General features: G+C 44.0%; 1 protein-coding gene across 1 annotated transcript in view; it reads right to left on the reverse strand.

The window, feature by feature from the left end:
* Positions 1-20,104, reverse strand: part of LOC122931738 (tyrosinase-like) — a 112,207-nt gene extending 92,103 nt beyond the window's left edge. Inside the window, exon 1 of the mRNA XM_044285804.1 lies at positions 19,979-20,104. The gene's annotated coding sequence lies outside the window, so the exon portion shown is untranslated. The remainder of the gene's footprint in view (positions 1-19,978) is intronic.
* Between the last annotated feature and the right edge of the window lie 760 nt (positions 20,105-20,864).

A 20,864-nucleotide genomic window follows, 5' to 3' on the forward strand; every position in this document is an offset into this window, starting at 1 on the left:
CTGTGCTGATTGCACATATATTCATCCCCTGTGCTGATTGCACATATATTCATCTCCTGTGCTGATTGTACATATAGTCATCCCCTGTGCTGATTGCACATATATTCATCTCCTGTGCTGATTGTACATATAGTCATCTCCTGTGCTGATTGCACATATATTCATCCCCCTGTGCTGACTGCACATATAGTCATCCCCTGTGCTGATTGCACATATATTCATCTCCTGTGCTGATTGCACATATATTCATCCCCTGTGCTGATTGCACATATATTCATCCCCTGTGCTGATTGCACATATATTCATCCCCTGTGCTGATTGCACATATAGTCATCCCCTGTGCTGATTGTACATATATTCATCCCCTGTGCTGATTGCACATATATTCATCCCCTGTGCTGATTGCACATATATTCATCCCCTGTGCTGATTGCACATATAGTCATCCCCTGTGCTGATTGCACATATATTCATCCCCTGTGCTGATTGCACATATATTCATCCCCTGTGCTGATTGTACATATAGTCATCTCCTGTGCTGATTGCACATATATTCATCCCCTGTGCTGATTGTACATATATTCATCTCCTGTGCTGATTGTACATATATTCATCCCCTGTGCTGATTGTACATATATTCATCTCCTGTGCTGATTGCACATATATTCATCTCCTGTGCTGATTGCACATATATTCATCCCCTGTGCTGATTGCACATATATTCATCCCCTGTGCTGATTGTACATATATTCATCTCCTGTGCTGATTGTACATATAGTCATCCCCTGTGCTGATTGCACATATATTTATCCCCTGTGCTGATTGCACATATATTCATCCCCTGTGCTGATTGTACATATATTCATCCCCTGTGCTGATTGTACATATATTCATCCCCTGTGCTGATTGTACATATAGTCATCCCCTGTGCTGATTGCACATATAGTCATCCCCTGTGCTGATTGCACATATATTCATCCCCTGTGCTGATTGCACATATATTCATCCCCTGTGCTGATTGCACATATATTCATCTGCTGTGCTGATTGCACATATATTCATCCCCTGTGCTGATTGCACATATATTCATCTCCTGTGCTGCTTGTACATATATTCATCTCCTGTGCTGATTGCACATATATTCATCCCCTGTGCTGATTGCACATATATTCATCTCCTGTGCTGATTGCACATATAGTCATCCCCTGTTCTGATTGTACATATATTCATCTCCTGTGCTGATTGCACATATATTCATCTCCTGTGCTGATTGCACATATATTCATCCCCTGTGCTGATTGCACATATATTCATCTCCTGTGCTGATTGCACATATATTCATCTCCTGTGCTGATTGCACATATAGTCATCCCCTGTGCTGATTGCACATATAGTCATCCCCTGTGCTGATTGCACATATATTCATCCCCTGTGCTGATTGCACATATATTCATCTCCTGTGCTGATTGCACATATATTTATCCCCTGTGCTGATTGCACATATAGTCATCCCCTGTGCTGATTGTACATATATTCATCCCCTGTGCTGCTTGTACATATAGTCATCTCCTGTGCTGATTGCACATATATTCATCTCCTGTGCTGATTGCACATATATTCATCTCCTGTGCTGATTGCACATATAGTCATCTCCTGTGCTGATTGCACATATATTCATCCCCTGTGCTGATTGCACATATATTCATCTCCTGTGCTGCTTGTACATATATTCATCTCCTGTGCTGATTGCACATATAGTCATCCCCTGTGCTGATTGCACATATAGTCATCCCCTGTGCTGATTGCACATATAGTCATCCCCTGTGCTGATTGTACATATATTCATCCCCTGTGCTGATTGTACATATAGTCATCCCCTGTGCTGGTTGCACATATATTGATCCCCTATGCTGCTTGTACATATATTCATCTCCTGTGCTGATTGCACATATATTCATCTCCTGTGCTGATTGCACATATAGTCATCCCCTGTGCTGATTGCACATATATTTATCCCCTGTGCTGATTGCACATATAGTCATCCCCTGTGCTGATTGCACATATATTCATCTCCTGTGCTGATTGCACATATATTCATCCCCTGTTCTGATTGTACATATAGTCATCCCCTGTGCTGATTGCACATATAGTCATCCCCTGTGCTGATTGTACATATAGTCATCCCCTGTGCTGGTTGCACATATATTCATCCCCTGTGCTGATTGCACATATATTCATCTCCTGTGCTGATTGCACATATATTCATCCCCTGTGCTGATTGCACATATATTCATCTCCTGTGCTGATTGTACATATAGTCATCCCCTGTGCTGATTGCACATATATTCATCCCCTGTGCTGATTGCACATATATTCATCTCCTGTGCTGATTGCACATATATTCATCCCCTGTGCTGATTGTACATATAGTCATCCCCTGTGCTGATTGCACATATATTCATCTCCTGTGCTGATTGTACATATAGTCATCTCCTGTGCTGATTGCACATATATTCATCCCCCTGTGCTGACTGCACATATAGTCATCCCCTGTGCTGATTGCACATATATCATCCCCTGTGCTGATTGCACATATATTCATCCCCTGTGCTGATTGCACATATATTCATCCCCTGTGCTGATTGCACATATATTCATCCCCTGTGCTGATTGCACATATATTCATCCCCTGTGCTGATTGTACATATATTCATCTCCTGTGCTGATTGTACATATAGTCATCCCCTGTGCTGATTGCACATATATTTATCCCCTGTGCTGATTGCACATATATTCATCCCCTGTGCTGATTGCACATATATTCATCCCCTGTGCTGATTGTACATATATTCATCTCCTGTGCTGATTGTACATATAGTCATCCCCTGTGCTGATTGCACATATATTTTTCCCCTGTGCTGATTGCACATATAGTCATCCCCTGTGCTGATTGCACATATATTCATCCCCTGTGCTGATTGCACATATATTCATCCCCTGTGCTGATTGCACATATATTCATCTCCTGTGCTGATTGCACATATATTCATCCCCTGTGCTGATTGCACATATATTCATCTCCTGTGCTGATTGCACATATAGTCATCCCCTGTGCTGATTGCACATATATTCATCCCCTGTGCTGATTGTACATATAGTCATCCCCTGTGCTGATTGTACATATAGTCATCCCCTGTGCTGATTGCACATATAGTCATCTCCTGTGCTGATTGCACATATATTCATCCCCTGTGCTGATTGCACATATATTCATCTCCTGTGCTGATTGCACATATATTCATCCCCTGTGCTGATTGCACATATATTCATCTCCTGTGCTGATTGTACATATAGTCATCCCCTGTGCTGATTGCACATATATTCATCCCCTGTGCTGATTGCACATATATTCATCTCCTGTGCTGATTGCACATATATTCATCCCCTGTGCTGATTGCACATATAGTCATCCCCTGTGCTGATTGCACATATAGTCATCCCCTGTGCTGATTGTACATATATTCATCCCCTGTGCTGCTTGTACATATAGTCATCTCCTGTGCTGATTGCACATATAGTCATCCCCTGTGCTGATTGCACATATATTCATCTCCTGTGCTGATTGCACATATATTCATCCCCTGTGCTGATTGCACATATATTCATCCCCTGTGCTGATTGCACATATAGTCATCCCCTGTGCTGATTGCACATATATTCATCTCCTGTGCTGATTGCACATATATTTTTCCCCTGTGCTGATTGCACATATAGTCATCCCCTGTGCTGATTGCACATATATTCATCCCCTGTGCTGATTGCACATATATTCATCCCCTGTGCTGATTGCACATATATTCATCTCCTGTGCTGATTGTACATATAGTCATCTCCTGTGCTGATTGCACATATATTCATCCCCCTGTGCTGACTGCACATATAGTCATCCCCTGTGCTGATTGCACATATATTCATCCCCTGTGCTGATTGCACATATATTCATCCCCTGTGCTGATTGCACATATATTCATCCCCTGTGCTGATTGCACATATAGTCATCCCCTGTGCTGATTGCACATATATTCATCCCCTGTGCTGATTGCACATATATTCATCCCCTGTGCTGATTGTACATATATTCATCTCCTGTGCTGATTGTACATATAGTCATCCCCTGTGCTGATTGCACATATATTCATCCCCTGTGCTGATTGCACATATATTCATCCCCTGTGCTGATTGTACATATATTCATCTCCTGTGCTGATTGTACATATAGTCATCCCCTGTGCTGATTGCACATATATTTATCCCCTGTGCTGATTGCACATATATTCATCCCCTGTGCTGATTGTACATATATTCATCTCCTGTGCTGATTGCACATATAGTCATCCCCTGTGCTGATTGCACATATATTCATCCCCTGTGCTGATTGCACATATATTCATCCCCTGTGCTGATTGCACATATATTCATCTCCTGTGCTGATTGCACATATATTCATCCCCTGTGCTGATTGCACATATATTCATCTCCTGTGCTGCTTGTACATATATTCATCTCCTGTGCTGATTGCACATATATTCATCTCCTGTGCTGATTGCACATATATTCATCCCCTGTGCTGATTGCACATATATTCATCCCCTGTGCTGATTGCACATATATTCATCTCCTGTGCTGATTGCACATATAGTCATCCCCTGTTCTGATTGTACATATAGTCATCCCCTGTGCTGATTGTACATATAGTCATCCCCTGTGCTGATTGCACATATATTCATCTCCTGTGCTGATTGCACATATAGTCATCTCCTGTGCTGGTTGCACATATATTCATCCCCTGTGCTGATTGCACATATAGTCATCCCCTGTGCTGATTGTACATATAGTCATCCCCTGTGCTGGTTGCACATATATTCATCCCCTGTGCTGATTGCACATATATTCATCTCCTGTGCTGATTGCACATATATTCATCCCCTGTGCTGATTGCACATATATTCATCTCCTGTGCTGATTGTACATATAGTCATCCCCTGTGCTGATTGCACATATATTCATCCCCTGTGCTGATTGCACATATATTCATCTCCTGTGCTGATTGCACATATATTCATCCCCTGTGCTGATTGCACATATAGTCATCCCCTGTGCTGATTGCACATATATTCATCTCCTGTGCTGATTGTACATATAGTCATCCCCTGTGCTGATTGCACATATATTCATCCCCTGTGCTGATTGCACATATATTCATCTCCTGTGCTGATTGCACATATATTCATCCCCTGTGCTGATTGCACATATAGTCATCCCCTGTGCTGATTGCACATATAGTCATCCCCTGTGCTGATTGTACATATATTCATCCCCTGTGCTGCTTGTACATATAGTCATCTCCTGTGCTGATTGCACATATAGTCATCCCCTGTGCTGATTGTACATATAGTCATCCCCTGTGCTGATTGTACATATAGTCATCCCCTGTGCTGATTGTACATATAGTCATCCCCTGTGCTGATTGCACATATATTTTTCCCCTGTGCTGATTGCACATATAGTCATCCCCTGTGCTGATTGCACATATATTCATCCCCTGTGCTGATTGCACATATATTCATCCCCTGTGCTGATTGCACATATATTCATCCCCTGTGCTGATTGCACATATATTCATCTCCTGTGCTGCTTGTACATATAGTCATCCCCTGTGCTGATTGTACATATAGTCATCTCCTGTGCTGATTGCACATATATTCATCCCCTGTGCTGATTGCACATATAGTCATCCCCTGTGCTGATTGCACATATATTCATCCCCTGTGCTGATTGCACATATATTCATCTCCTGTGCAGATTGCAAATATATTCATCCCCTGTGCTGATTGCACATATAGTCATCCCCTGTGCTGATTGTACATATAGTCATCCCCTGTGCTGATTGCACATATATTCATCTCCTGTGCTGATTGCACATATATTCATCCCCTGTGCTGATTGCACATATAGTCATCCCCTGTGCTGATTGCACATATATTCATCCCCTGTGCTGATTGCACATATATTCATCTCCTGTGCAGATTGCAAATATATTCATCCCCTGTGCTGATTGCACATATAGTCATCCCCTGTGCTGATTGTACATATATTCATCCCCTGTGCTAATTGTACATATAGTCATCCCCTGTGCTGATTGTACATATAGTCATCCCCTGTGCTGATTGCACATATAGTCATCTCCTGTGCTGATTGCACATATATTCATCCCCTGTGCTGATTGCACATATATTCATCCCCTGTGCTGATTGCACATATATTCATCTACTGTGCTGATTGCACATATAGTCATCCCCTGTGCTGATTGTACATATAGTCATCCCCTGTGCTGATTGTACATATAGTCATCCCCTGTGCTGATTGCACATATAGTCATCCCCTGTGCTGATTGTACATATAGTCATCCCCTGTGCTGATTGCACATATATTTTTCCCCTGTGCTGATTGCACATATAGTCATCCCCTGTGCTGATTGCACATATATTCATCCCCTGTGCTGATTGCACATATATTCATCCCCTGTGCTGATTGCACATATATTCATCCCCTGTGCTGATTGCACATATATTCATCTCCTGTGCTGCTTGTACATATAGTCATCCCCTGTGCTGATTGTACATATAGTCATCCCCTGTGCTGATTGCACATATAGTCATCCCCTGTGCTGATTGCACATATATTCATCCCCTGTGCTGATTGCACATATATTCATCTCCTGTGCAGATTGCAAATATATTCATCCCCTGTGCTGATTGCACATATAGTCATCCCCTGTGCTGATTGTACATATAGTCATCCCCTGTGCTGATTGCACATATATTCATCTCCTGTGCTGATTGCACATATATTCATCCCCTGTGCTGATTGCACATATAGTCATCCCCTGTGCTGATTGCACATATATTCATCCCCTGTGCTGATTGCACATATATTCATCTCCTGTGCAGATTGCAAATATATTCATCCCCTGTGCTGATTGCACATATAGTCATCCCCTGTGCTGATTGTACATATATTCATCCCCTGTGCTAATTGTACATATAGTCATCCCCTGTGCTGATTGTACATATAGTCATCCCCTGTGCTGATTGCACATATAGTCATCTCCTGTGCTGATTGCACATATATTCATCCCCTGTGCTGATTGCACATATATTCATCCCCTGTGCTGATTGCACATATATTCATCTACTGTGCTGATTGCACATATAGTCATCCCCTGTGCTGATTGAACATATAGTCATCCCCTGTGCTGATTGCACATATATTCATCTCCTGTGCTGATTGTACATATATTCATCCCCTGTGCTGATTGCACATATAGTCATCCCCTGTGCTGATTGCACATATATTCATCTCCTGTGCTGATTGTACATATATTCATCCCCTGTGCTGATTGCACATATAGTCATCCCCTGTGCTGCTTGTACATATATTCATCCCCTGTGCTGATTGCACATATATTCATCCCCTGTGCTGATTGTACATATATTCATCCCCTGTGCTGATTGCACATATATTCATCTCCTGTGCTGATTGCACATATATTCATCCCCTGTGCTGATTGCACATATATTCATCTCCTGTGCTGATTGTACATATAGTCATCCCCTGTGCTGATTGCACATATAGTCATCCCCTGTGCTGATTGCACATATAGTCATCCCCTGTGCTGATTGCACATATATTCATCCCCTGTGCTGATTGTACATATAGTCATCTCCTGTGCAGATTGCAAATATATTCATCTCCTGTGCTGATTGCACATATAGTCATCCCCTGTGCTGATTGTACATATATTCATCCCCTGTGCTGATTGTACATATATTCATCCCCTGTGCTGATTGCACATATATTCATCCCCTCTGCTGATTGTACATATAGTCATCTCCTGTGCTGATTGCACATATATTCATCTCCTGTGCTGATTGCACATATATTCATCTCCTGTGCTGATTGCACATATAGTCATCCCCTGTGCTGATTGCACATATAGTCATCTCCTGTGCTGATTGCACATATAGTCATCCCCTGTGCTGATTGCACATATAGTCATCCCCTGTGCTGGTTGCACATATATTGATCCCCTATGCTGATTGCACATATATTGATCCCCTGTGCTGATTACAGTACAGACCAAAAGTTTGGACACAGCTTCTCATTCAAAGAGTTTTCTTTATTTTCATGACTATGACAATTGTAGATTCGCACTGAAGGCATCAAAACTATGAATTATCACATGTGGAATTATCTACATAACAAAAAAGTGTGAAACAACTGAAAATATGTCATATTCTAGGTTTTTCAAAGTAGCCACCTTTTGCTTTGATTACTGCTTTGCACACTCTTGGCATTCTCTTGATGAGCTCCAAGAGGTAGTCACCTGAAATGGTCTTCACTTCACAGGTGTGCCCTGTCAGGTTTAATAAGTGGGATTTCTTGCCTTATAAATGGGGTTGGGACCATCAGTTGTGTTGTGGAGAAGTCAGGTGGATACACAGCTGATAGTCCTACTGAATAGACTGTTAGAATTTGTATTATGGCTAGAGTTGAGCGAACACCTGGATGTTCGGGTTCGAGAAGTTCGGCCGAACTTCCCGGAAATATTCGGGATCCGAACTCGACCCGAACTTCACCCAGAACCTGAACCCCATTGAAGTCAATGTGCACCCGAACTTTTCGGCACTAAAAAGGCTGTAAAACAGCCCAGGAAAAGGCTAGGGGGCTGCAAAAGTCAGCAAAATGTAGGTAAATCCCCTGCAAACAAATGTGGATATGGAAATGAATCGAAATAAAAAATAAATAAATACAAATTAACCAATATCAATTGGAGAGAGGTCCCATAGCAGAGAATCAGGCTTCATGTCACCCACCACTGGAACAGGCCACTGTCAGATATTTTTAGGCCCCGGCGCCCAGACAGAGGAGAGAGGTCCCATAGCAGAGAATCAGGCTTCATGTCATAGCAGAGAATCAGGCTTCACGTCACCCACTATTGGAACAGGCCATTGTCAGATATTTAGGCCCCGGCACCCAGACAGAAGAGAGAGGTCCCATAGCAGAGAATCAGGCTTCATGTCATAGCAGAGAATCAGGCTTCATGTCACTCAACACTGAAACAGGCCACTGTCAGATATTTTTAGGCCCCGGCACCCAGACAGAGGAGAGAGGTCCCATTGCAGAGAATAAGGCTTCATGTCATAGCAAAGAATCAGGCCTTATGTCACCCAACACTGGAACAGGCCACTGTCAGATATTTTTAGGCCCCGGCACCCAGACAGAGGAGAGAGGTCCCATAGCAGAGAATCAGGCTTCATGTTATAGCAGAGAATCAGGCTTCACGTCACCCACCATTGGAACAGGCCATTGTCAGATATTTAGGCACCGGCACCCAGACAGAAGAAAGAGGTCCCATAGCAGAAAATCAGGCTTCATGTCATAGCAGAGAATCAGGCTTCATGTCACCCAACACTGAAACAGGCCACTGTCAGATATTTTTAGGCCCCGGCACCCAGACAGAGGAGAGAGGTCCCATAGCAGAGAATCAGGCTTCATGTCATAGCAGAGAATCAGGCTTCTTGTCACCCACCACTAGAACAGGCCATTGTCAGATATTTTTAGGCCCCGGCACCCAGACAGAGGAGAGAGGTCCCATAGCAGAGATTCAGGCTTCATGTCATAGAAGAGAATCAGGCTTCATGTCACCCAACACTGGAACAGGCCACTGTCAGATATTTTTAGGCCCCGGCACCCAGACAGAGGAGAGGTTCATTCAACTTTGGGTTGCCCCGCAATATAATGGTAAATGAAAATAAAAAGAGGATTGAATGAGGAAGTGCCCTGGAGTACAATAATATATGGTTAAGGGGAGGTAGGTAATGTCTAATCTGCACAAAGGATGGACAGGTCCTGTGGGATCCATGCTTGGTTCATTTTTATAAACGTCAGCTTGTCCACATTGGCTGTAGACAGGCGGCTGCGTTTGTCTGTAATGACGCCCCCTGCCGTGCTGAATACACGTTCAGACAAAGCGCTGGCCGCCGGGCAGGCCAGCACCTCCAAGGCATAAAAGGCTAGCTCTGGCCACGTGGACAATTTGGAGACCCAGAAGTTGAATGGGGCTGAACCATCAGTCAGTATGTGGAGGGGTGTGCACACGTACTGTTCCACCATGTTAGTGAAATATTGCCTCCTACTAACACGTTCCGTATCAGGTGGTGGTGCAGTTAGCTGTGGCGTGTTGACAAAACTTTTCCACATCTCTGCCATGCTAACCCTTCCCTCAGAGGAGCTGGCCGTGACACAGCTGCCTTGGCGACCTCTTGCTCCTCCTCTGCCTTCGTCTTGGGCTTCCACTTGTTCCCCTGTGACATTTGGGAATGCTCTCAGTAGCGCGTCTACCAATGTGCGCTTGTACTCGTGCATCTTCCTATCACGCTCCAGTGAAGGAAGTAAGGTGGGCACATTGTCTTTGTACCGGGGATCCAGAAGGGTGGCAACCCAGTAGTCCGCACACGTTAAAATGTGGGCAACTCTGCTGTCGTTGTGCAGGCACTGCAGCATGTAGTCGCTCATGTGTGCCAGGCTGCCCAGGGGTAAGGACAAGCTGTCCTCTGTGGGAGGCGTATCGTCATCGTCCTGCGTTTCCCCCCAGCCACGCACCAGTGATTGGCCCGAGCTGCGTTGGGTGCCACCCCGCTGTGACCATGCTTCATCCTCATCCTCCTCCACCTCCTCCTTATCCTCGTCCTCCAGTAGTGGGCCCTGGCTGGCCACATTTGTACCTGGCCTCTGCTATTGCAAAAAAACTCCCTCTGAGTCACTTCGAAGAGACTGGCCTGAAAGTGCTAAAAATGACCCCTCTTCCTCCTCCTCCTCCTCCTGGTCCACCTCCTCTTCCATCATCGCCCTAAGTGTTTTCTCAAGGAGAAATAGAAGTGGTATTGTAACACTGATAACGGCGTCATTGCCACTGGCCATGTTGGTGGAGTACTCGAAACAGCGCAACCACCAAATTCAGCACATGCGCCAGGCAAGGGATGTGCGTCAAACCGGCTAGTCCCAGAGCTGCAACGAGATTTCGCCCATTATCGCACACCACCAGGCCGGGCTTGAGGCTCACCGGCAGCAACCACTCGTCGGTCTGTTGTTCTATACCACGCCACAACTCCTGTGCGGTGTGGGGCCTGTCCCCCAAACATATGAGTTTCAGAATGGCCTGCTGACGTTTACCCCGGGCTGTGCTGAAGTTGGTGGTGAAGGTGTGTGGCTGACTGGATGAGCAGGTGGAAGAAGAGGAGGAGGAAGCAGAGTAGGAGGAGGTGGCAACAGGAGGCAAAGAATGTTGCCCTGCGATCCTTGGCGGCGGAAGGACATGCGCCAAACAGCTCTCCGCCTGGGGCCCAGCTGCCACTACATTTACCCAGTGTGCAGTTAGGGAGATATAGCGTCCCTGGCCGTGCTTACTGGTCCACGTATCTGTGGTTAGGTGGACCTTGCCACAGATGGCGTTGCGCAGTGCACACTTGATTTTATCGGATACTTGGTTGTGCAGGGAAGGCACAGCTCTCTTGGAGAAGTAGTGGCGGCTGGGAACAACATACTGTGGGACAGCAAGCGACATGAGCTGTTTGAAGCTGTCTGTGTCCACCAGCCTCAATGACAGCATTTCATAGGCCAGTAGTTTAGAAATGCTGGCATTCAGGGCCAGGGATCGAGGGTGGCTAGGTGGGAATTTACGCTTTCTCTCAAATGTTTGTGAGATGGAGAGCTGAACGCTGCCGTGTGAAATGGTTGAGATGCTTGGTGACGGAGGTGGTGGTGGTGTTGGTGGTACATCCCCTGTTTGCTGGGCGGCAGGTGCCAACGTTCCTCCAGAGGCGGAGGAAGAGGCCGAGGCGGCAGCAGCAGAAGAGGCCGAGGCGGCAGCAGCAGAAGAGGTAGCAGGGGAAGCCTGAGTGAGTTCCTTGTTTTTAAGGTGTTTACTCCACTGCAGTTCATGCTTTGCATGCAGGTGTCTGGTCATGCAGGTTGTGCTAAGGTTCAGAACGTTAATGCCTCGCTTCAGGCTCTGATGGCACAGCGTGCAAACCACTCGGGTCTTGTCATCAGCACATTGTTTGAAGAAGTGCCATGCCAGGGAACTCCTTGAAGCTGCCTTTGGGGTGCTCGGTCCCAGATGGCGGCAGTCAGTAGCAGGCGGAGTCTCTTGGCGGCGGGTGTTCTGCTTTTGCCTACTGCTCCCTCTTTTGCTACGCTGTTGGCTCGGTCTCACCACTGCCTCTTCCTCTGAACTGTGAAAGTCAGTGGCACGACCTTCATTCCATGTGGGGTCTAGGACCTCATCGTCCCCTGCATCGTCTTCCACCCAGTCTTCCTCCCTGACCTCCTGTTCAGTCTGCACACTGTAGAAAAACGCAGCAGTTGGCATCTGTGTTTCGTCATCATCAGAGACGTGCTGAGGTGGTATTCCCATGTCCTCATCATCAGGAAACATAAGTGGTTGTGCGTCAGTGCATTCTATGTCTTCCACCGCTGGGGAAGGGCTAGGTGGATGCCCTTGGGAAACCCTGCCAGCAGAGTCTTCAAACAGCATAAGAGACTGCTGCATAACTTGAGGCTCAGACAGGTTCCCCAATATGCATGGGGGTGATAGGACAGACTGATGGGCTTGATAGGACAGACTGCAGAAGACTGGGTGGGAGATAATGTGAACGTGCTGGATCCACTGTCGGCCACCGAATTGACTAATGCCTGTACCTGCTCAGGCCTTACCATCCTTAGAACGGCATTGGGCCCCACCAAATATCGCTGTAAATTCTGGCGGCTACTGGGACCTGAGGTAGTTGGTTCACAAGGACGTGTGACTGTGGCAGAACGGCCACGTCCTCTCCCAGCACCAGAGGGTCCACTAACACCACCACGACCATGTCCGCGTCCCTTACTAGGTGTTTTCCTCATTGTTACCGTTCACCACAATAAGAAAAAAATTATTTGGCCCAATGTATTGAATTCAAATTCAGGCCTTTTTTTACAGACACCTAACACTATCTGGCATCTATTTAGGTACCGTATTACACTAATACAGGCACAGCAGTAACCACAGATTTAGCTGAATGTAAATTGTAGGCCTAGTATTTAGGCGCTGGGTGACAGGTATAGGTTTACTGACAGAATTAGACTTGGAAATGCACGGTAGCGTGTGAAGTTATTGAGGATGACCCTATCAGCACCTTCAATCTAATATACCCTTTTATGGATAGATTTAAAGTAGGTCTGATACAGCAGAAACCACTGATTTAGGGAATTGCTAAGTTGGGAATTGTATTTCAACCCAAAACAAAAATATATCCTTTGCCAGACAGCAGACAGTATTACAATTGGCTGGCCACAGCTGAAACACCAGATTTAGGGTACTGCTATTTTGGCAATTGTATTTCACCCCTCAATAAAATAGCAAGCACAGCCGAGCCCCTGATGTAGGATATAGCAAAAAAAAAAACACACTATTAATGGTTAAATGGACTTTGTGGCAGCTTGTGCTGGCGCACCACAAGACACAAAATGGCCGCTGATTACCCCAGAAAAAAAGTGACTGAAAAACGCTCTGGGCAGCCTAAAAACAGTGAGCAATTGAATAGCAGAAGATGAATGATTCACAGCTGTAGATCGATCACTTCATTAAGTGTTTTTGCTGAGTAAATCCCTGCCTAATCTCGCCCTAACAGCAGCAGCTGCAACCTCTCCCTACACTGATCAGAGCAGAGTGACGGGCGGTGCTACATGACTCCAGCTTAAAAAGAGGCTGGGTCACATGCTGCACTGGCCAATCACAGCCATGCCAATAGTAGGCATGACTGTGATGGCCTCTTGGGGCAAGTAGTATGACGGCTGTTGATTGGCTGCTTTGCAGCCTTTTTGAAAAAGCGCCAAGAAAGCGCCGAACACCGAACCCGAACCCGGACTTTTACGAAAATGTTCGGGTTCGGGTCCATGCCACGGACACCCCAAAATTCGGTACGAACCCGAACTATACAGTTCGGGTTCGCTCATCCCTAATCAGGTACTAATAATCTACATACATATATCCTAGGGGGAGTAACACTGGAGGGTCACTTGTAGAGAACGAGCATATACTAATAATCTACATTTATCATATATCCTAGGAGGATTAACACTGGAGAGTCATTTGCAGAGCAGGAGCAGATACTAATACTCTACAAACATCATATGTCCTAGGAGGAGTAACACTGGAGAGACAATTGTAGAGAAGGATTAGGTACTAATAATCTACATGCATATATCCTAGGGGGAGTAACACTGGAGAGTCAATTGTAGAGAATGAGCAGATACTAATAATCTACATACATTATATTTCCTAGGAGAAATAACACTGGAGATTCATTTGTAGAGAAGGATCAGATACTAATAATCTGCATACATCATATGTACTATGAGGAGTAACACTGCAGAATCAATTGTAGAGAACGAGCAGATACTAATAATCTACATACATCTTATGTCCTAAGGTGAGTAACACTGAAAAGTCACTTGTAGAGAAGGATCAGGTACTAATAATCTACATACATGACATATCCTAATTGGAGTAACACTGGAGAGTCACTTGTAGAGAAGGATTCTAATAATCAACCTACATCATATGTCCTAGGGGAAGTAACAAAGACAGAGTCACTTGTCGAGAAAGATCAGGTACAAATAATCTACATACATTATATGTCCTAGAGGGAGTAACACTGGAGAGTCAGTTATAGAGAATGATTAGGTAGTACTAATCTACATACATCATATGTACTAGGAGGAGTAAGACTGGAGAGTCAATTGTAGAGAACGAGCGCATACTAATAATCTACATACAGTACATCATATGTCCTAGAAGGAGTAACACTGGAGAATCACTTGTAGAGAAGGATCAGCTACTAATAATCTACCTACATCATATGTCCTAGAGGGAGTAACAAAGGTGGAGTCACTTGTAGAGAAAGATCATGTACTAATAATCTTAATACATCATATGTGCTAGAGGGCGTAACACTGGAGAGTCACTTGTAGAGAAGGATCATGTACTAATAAACTATATACATCATATGTCCTAAGAGGAGTAACAATGGAGAGTAACTTGTAGAGAAGGATTGGGTACTAATAATCTATATACATCATATGTCCTAGGAGAAGTAACACTGGAGAGTCACTTGTAGAGAAGGATTTGGTACTAATAATCTGCATACTTCATATGTCCTAGGAGGAGTAACACTGGAGAGTAACTTGTAGAGAAGGATTGGGTACTAATAATCTATATACATCATATGTCCTAGGTGAAGTAACACTGGAGAGTCACTTATAGAGAAGCATCGGGTACTAATAATCTACATACTTCATATGTCTTTGGATGAGTAACACTGGATATTCAGTCAGAGAGAAGCATCGGGTACTAATAAGCTACATACAGGTGAAACTCGAAAAATTTGAATATCGTGCAAAAGTCCATTTATTTCAATAATGCAGCTTAAAATTAGAATATTGTGACAAGGTTCAATATTCTAGGCTCAAAGTGTCACACTCTAGTCAGCTAATTAGTCCATATCCCTGAGCAAAGGGTACCTCAAAATTGAGACTTTGGGGTTTCATAAACTGCAAGCCATAATCATCCAAATTATAACAAACAAAATATCTTGTTTTGCAGGTAATGAGTCTCATGTGTTAGTTTCACCTTTTAAGTTGCATTACTGAAATAAGTAAACTTTTCACAATATTCTAATTTTTTGAGTTTCACCTGTACATCTTATGTCTTTGGGTTAGGGTTAGGGTTAGGCGTAACACTGGAAAGTCACTTGTAAAGAAGGATCAGGTACTAATAATCTACATACGGATGTAGCAGGGTTAACACACATGCTTTATGAGACATCTAAACTAAATGCAACTAAATGCATTAAGAAATTTATTTTCAATTGCTTATGTTTCAAAATAACACGATGAGTTAAGAAATTTGATTTAAGAGTGAGTGTTACTCCTGCTACATCTGTACATTATATGTCCTAGGACGAGTGACACTGGAGAGTCCCTTGTAGAGAAGGATCAGGTACTAATAATCTACATACATTATATGTCCTAGGAGGAGTAACACTGGAGAGTCACTTGTAGAGAAGAATCTGGTACTAATAATCTATATACATCATATGTCCTAGGAGGATTAACACTGGAGAGTCACTTGTAGAGAAGAATCTGGTACTAATAATCTATATACATCATATGTCCTAGGAGGATTAACACTGGAAAGTCACTTGTAGAGAAGAATCTGGTACTAATAATCTATATACATCATATGTCCTAGGTGGAGTAACAATGGAGAGTCCCTTGTAGAGAAGAATCTGGTACTAATAATCTATATACATCATATGTCCTAGGAGGAGTAAAACTGGAGAGTCACTTGTAGAGAAGAATCTGGTACTAATAATCTATATACATCATATGTCCTAGGAGGAGTAACACTGGAGAGTCAATTGTAGAGAAGCATCAGAGTACTAATAATCTACATACATCATATGTCATAGGAGGAGTAACACGGGAGAGTCAATTGTAGAGAAGAATCTGGTACTATTAATCTATATACATCATATGTCCTAGGTGGAGTAACAATGGAGAGTCCCTTGTAGAGAAGAATCTGGTACTAATAATCTATATACATCATATGTCCTAGGAGGAGTAACACTGGAGAGTCACTTGTAGAGAAGAATCTGGTACTAATAATCTATATACATCATATGTCCTAGGAGGAGTAACACTAAAGAGTCACTTGTAGAGAAGAATCTGGTACTAATAATCTATATACATCATATGTCCTAGGAGGAGTAACACGGGAGAGTCACTTGTAGAGAAGGATCAGGTACTAATGATCTACATACATCATATGTCCTAGGAGGAGTAACACTGGAGAGTCACTTGTAGAGAAGAATCTGGTACTAATAATCTATATACATCATATGTCCTAGGAGGAGTAACACTAAAGAGTCAGTTGTAGAGAAGAATCTGGTACTAATAATCTATATACATCATATGTTCTAGGAGGAGTAACACTGGAGAGTCAATTGTAGAGAAGCATCAGAGTACTAATAATCTACATACATCATATGTCCTAGGAGGAGTAACACTGGAGAGTCACTTGTAGAGAAGCATCAGAGTACTAATAATCTACATACATCATATGTCCTAGGAGGAGTAACACTAAAGAGTCACTTGTAGAGAAGAATCTGGTACTAATAATCTATATACATCATATGTCCTAGGAGGAGTAACACGGGAGAGTCACTTGTAGAGAAGGATCAGGTACTAATGATCTACATACATCATATGTCCTAGGAGGAGTAACACTGGAGAGTCACTTGTAGAGAAGAATCTGGTACTAATAATCTATATACATCATATGTCCTAGGAGGAGTAACACTAAAGAGTCAGTTGTAGAGAAGAATCTGGTACTAATAATCTATATACATCATATGTTCTAGGAGGAGTAACACTGGAGAGTCAATTGTAGAGAAGCATCAGAGTACTAATAATCTACATACATCATATGTCCTAGGAGGAGTAACACTGGAGAGTCAATTGTAGAGAAGCATCAGAGTACTAATAATCTACATACATCATATGTCCTAGGAGGAGTAACACTGGAGAGTCACTTGTAGAGAAGCATCAGAGTACTAATAATCTACATACATCATATGTCCTAGGAGGAGTAACACGGGAGAGTCAATTGTAGAGAAGGATCAGGCAGGGGCGTTCCTAGGGTCTGAAAACATCCGGAGCACAAGCCCACTGTATTACGCCCCCGTGAAGCCACGCCCCTACCCAATGAAGCCATGCCCCCATTACCTGGGTGGGCCTTCATAGTAGTTATTAACCCCTTTCAGCAGTCCCCCCCTTCACAGTAGTTATTAACCCCTTTTAGCAGTCCCCCCCCCTTCACAGTAGTTATTAACCCTTTTTTGCATTCCCCTCTTCAGTGAATGGAGGACTGCTGAAAGGGGTTAATAACTACTGTGAAGGGCCTAGCCATCTGGGAAACCCCACAGATCATCCACCCACCCCCCTTGTACTTTAACCCCTTTCAGCAGTCCCGTTTTTACAGTATTTATTAACCCCTTTCAGCAGTCCCCCCTTCAGTGAATGGGGGACTGCTGAAAGGGTTTAATAACTACTGTGAAGGGCCCATCCATCTGGGCAACCCCACAGATCACTCCATCAGTAATTTGTATCCTGCAGTAACTTAACTTTAAATCAGCGCTCATCTCATTACTATCTTGACTTACACGCTCAGCTCCAGTAACAGACAGTGCGGGAGGCGCTCACTCACTGACGTCACGCGCCTGTGCCGCATAGTTGGAGGAGCAGGCACGTGACCTCAGTGAGCAAGCACCGCTCGCACTGCCTGCTACCGGAGCTGAGTGTGTAAGATAGTATTGAGAGGAACGCTGATTTAAAGTTCAGTTACTGCAGGATACGGATTAGGATGGCGGGGCCGGTGTAGAGTAGCGCTGCACAGCGCAGGAGAGTCAGAGCGGCCGGCTCTGCCAGCATAACATCTGGGGGCACTAGTCAAAACATCTGGGGCTCAAGCCCTGAATGTTTTGACCTAACGATGCCACTGGGATCAGGTATCAATAATCTCCATACATCATATGTCCTAGGAGGAGTAACACGGGAGAGTCACTTGTAGAGAAGGATCAGGTACTAATTATCTACATACATCATATGTCCTAGGAGGAGTAACACGGGAGAGTCACTTGTAGAGAAGGATCAGGTACTAATAATCTACATACATCATATGTCCTAGGAGGAGTAACACTGGAGAGTCACTTGTAGAGAAGGATCAGGTACTAATAATCTACATGCATCATATGTCCTAGGAGGAGTAACACTGGAGAGTCACTTGTAGAGAAGGATCAGGTACTAATAATCTACATACATCATATGTCCTAGGAGGAGTAACACTGGAGAGTCACTTGTAGAGGAGCATCAGGTACTAATAATCTACATGCATCATATGTCCGAGGGCAGTGATGACTAACCTCCGCCACTCCAGCTATGGTGAAACTATGACTCCCAGCATGCTGTATTCATTTCTATGGGGTTTTGAAAACAGCTAAGCAAGTGGGCATCTTGGGAGTTGTTGTTGTACTGCAGCTGGAGTGTCAGAGGTTAGCCATCACAGTTCTAGGAGGAGTAACACTGGAGAGTCACTTGTAGAGAAGGATCAGGTACTAATGATCTACATACATCATATGTCCTAGGAGGAGGAATACTGTATACACCATGTGTATCACTGATTAACTGAAGCCAGAATATGAGTATCCACTGGATAACTGTAATATGTAATATATTTTATGATGCTTTATCCAGATTGTTAATTATACACTTGAGTCATTAAGCTTGCAGTATATATACCTTATGCATGCACATGTCACATTGGTTGAAAAAAGGCCTCATTGTTGGGCTGTAACGTTGCTTTTGGGTGAAATAAAGTGCTCCACCTCTTCACTAAATTGGAGTGCTGCCTTATCTTGTACTTGTTAATGCTCAGGCTCAATGCTCTACAGCCTGGAGGAATTGCACCCACATGAATTTTGACAAGTGCTGCTGTTTTTTTGTTCTATAAATAGATAGACTTCATCTCCATGGAGGAGGAAGAGAGACTCTGCATACTGCTGGGGAAAGAGAAGAACACAGCGGCCACAGCAGCACAATATATTACTGCCTGCCATAGACTGAGGGGAGCCTGATATCCCATGGACTCCTATACCCCCACCCTGTATATGTCCCCATCCCCCAACCCTAGATAGATAATAGATAGATAGATAGATGAACATTTACTCCATCAGTTTTCTACATAACCCTGACATCTTACCGTTCGTGGAGGTGAAGGTAGGTGAGTCCTCCAGGTTCTGCACTCTTCAGCCTCCTGGTGTCACGCAGCGTCATTGGAAGTCTCTGGTTTATAAGCGGCTTGGGTGGGGGTGAAAGGTGTGTCTTCGCCCAGAGAAGAGGGAATCTTGTCTTCTTCCTCCAATTCCTGATGTGACATGAAGTTTTTCTGCTGGTAATTGCTGCTGTGAGACACACGCTCATTTCACGCTCATTTCATGGAGTTATTGCTCTTCCCAGGGCTTCTTCTATAAGTGCTTTACAGTCAGATTAAAGTGTGAAGTCTCATAATCCTCCTTCACTCCCTCTCAGACTCTTAAATCTTCCTTTGATTTTGCTATTAAACTAGAAGATGTTGAGGGATCAGAGATTTTATAGTCCTGAAACCACCGCCTGTCTCCAGCCTGGCAGCGAATGATTCCACTCATCTCCAGCCCAAGTTGTGTAGAAACCTGTTCCTTCTAATGCTGGAAAAACATCAGCAGCTTCCATGTAGAAATAATGTCAGTTAGGTCTAGAAGAAGTCTTACATATAATCCTCATGTATTACTGCATACAACATACATAACATTAGAGATGGCCTTGCGGTTTGCCCGGCGGTCGTTTTGTGGCAAATTTTGCTCGTTCGGAGTTTGCCAAACATGCAAACATATGGCGAAATTCTTTTGTATTGCGCCGAACTTTGACCCATGACACATCCATCAGGTGGGACAGGACGGCCAATTGAGATGTTTCAGCACATGGACACACCCCCTACCTTATAAATAAACCTGATCTGGCCGCCATTTTCCATTCTGTGTTTTGCCAGTGTAGGGAGAGGTTGCTGTGTGGAGCAGGGATAGACTGTTAGGGGCACCAAACGCTAGCTA

This window comes from Bufo gargarizans, chromosome 3 (assembly GCF_014858855.1).
Source record: "Bufo gargarizans isolate SCDJY-AF-19 chromosome 3, ASM1485885v1, whole genome shotgun sequence".
Classification (NCBI taxonomy): Eukaryota; Metazoa; Chordata; class Amphibia; order Anura; family Bufonidae; genus Bufo; species Bufo gargarizans.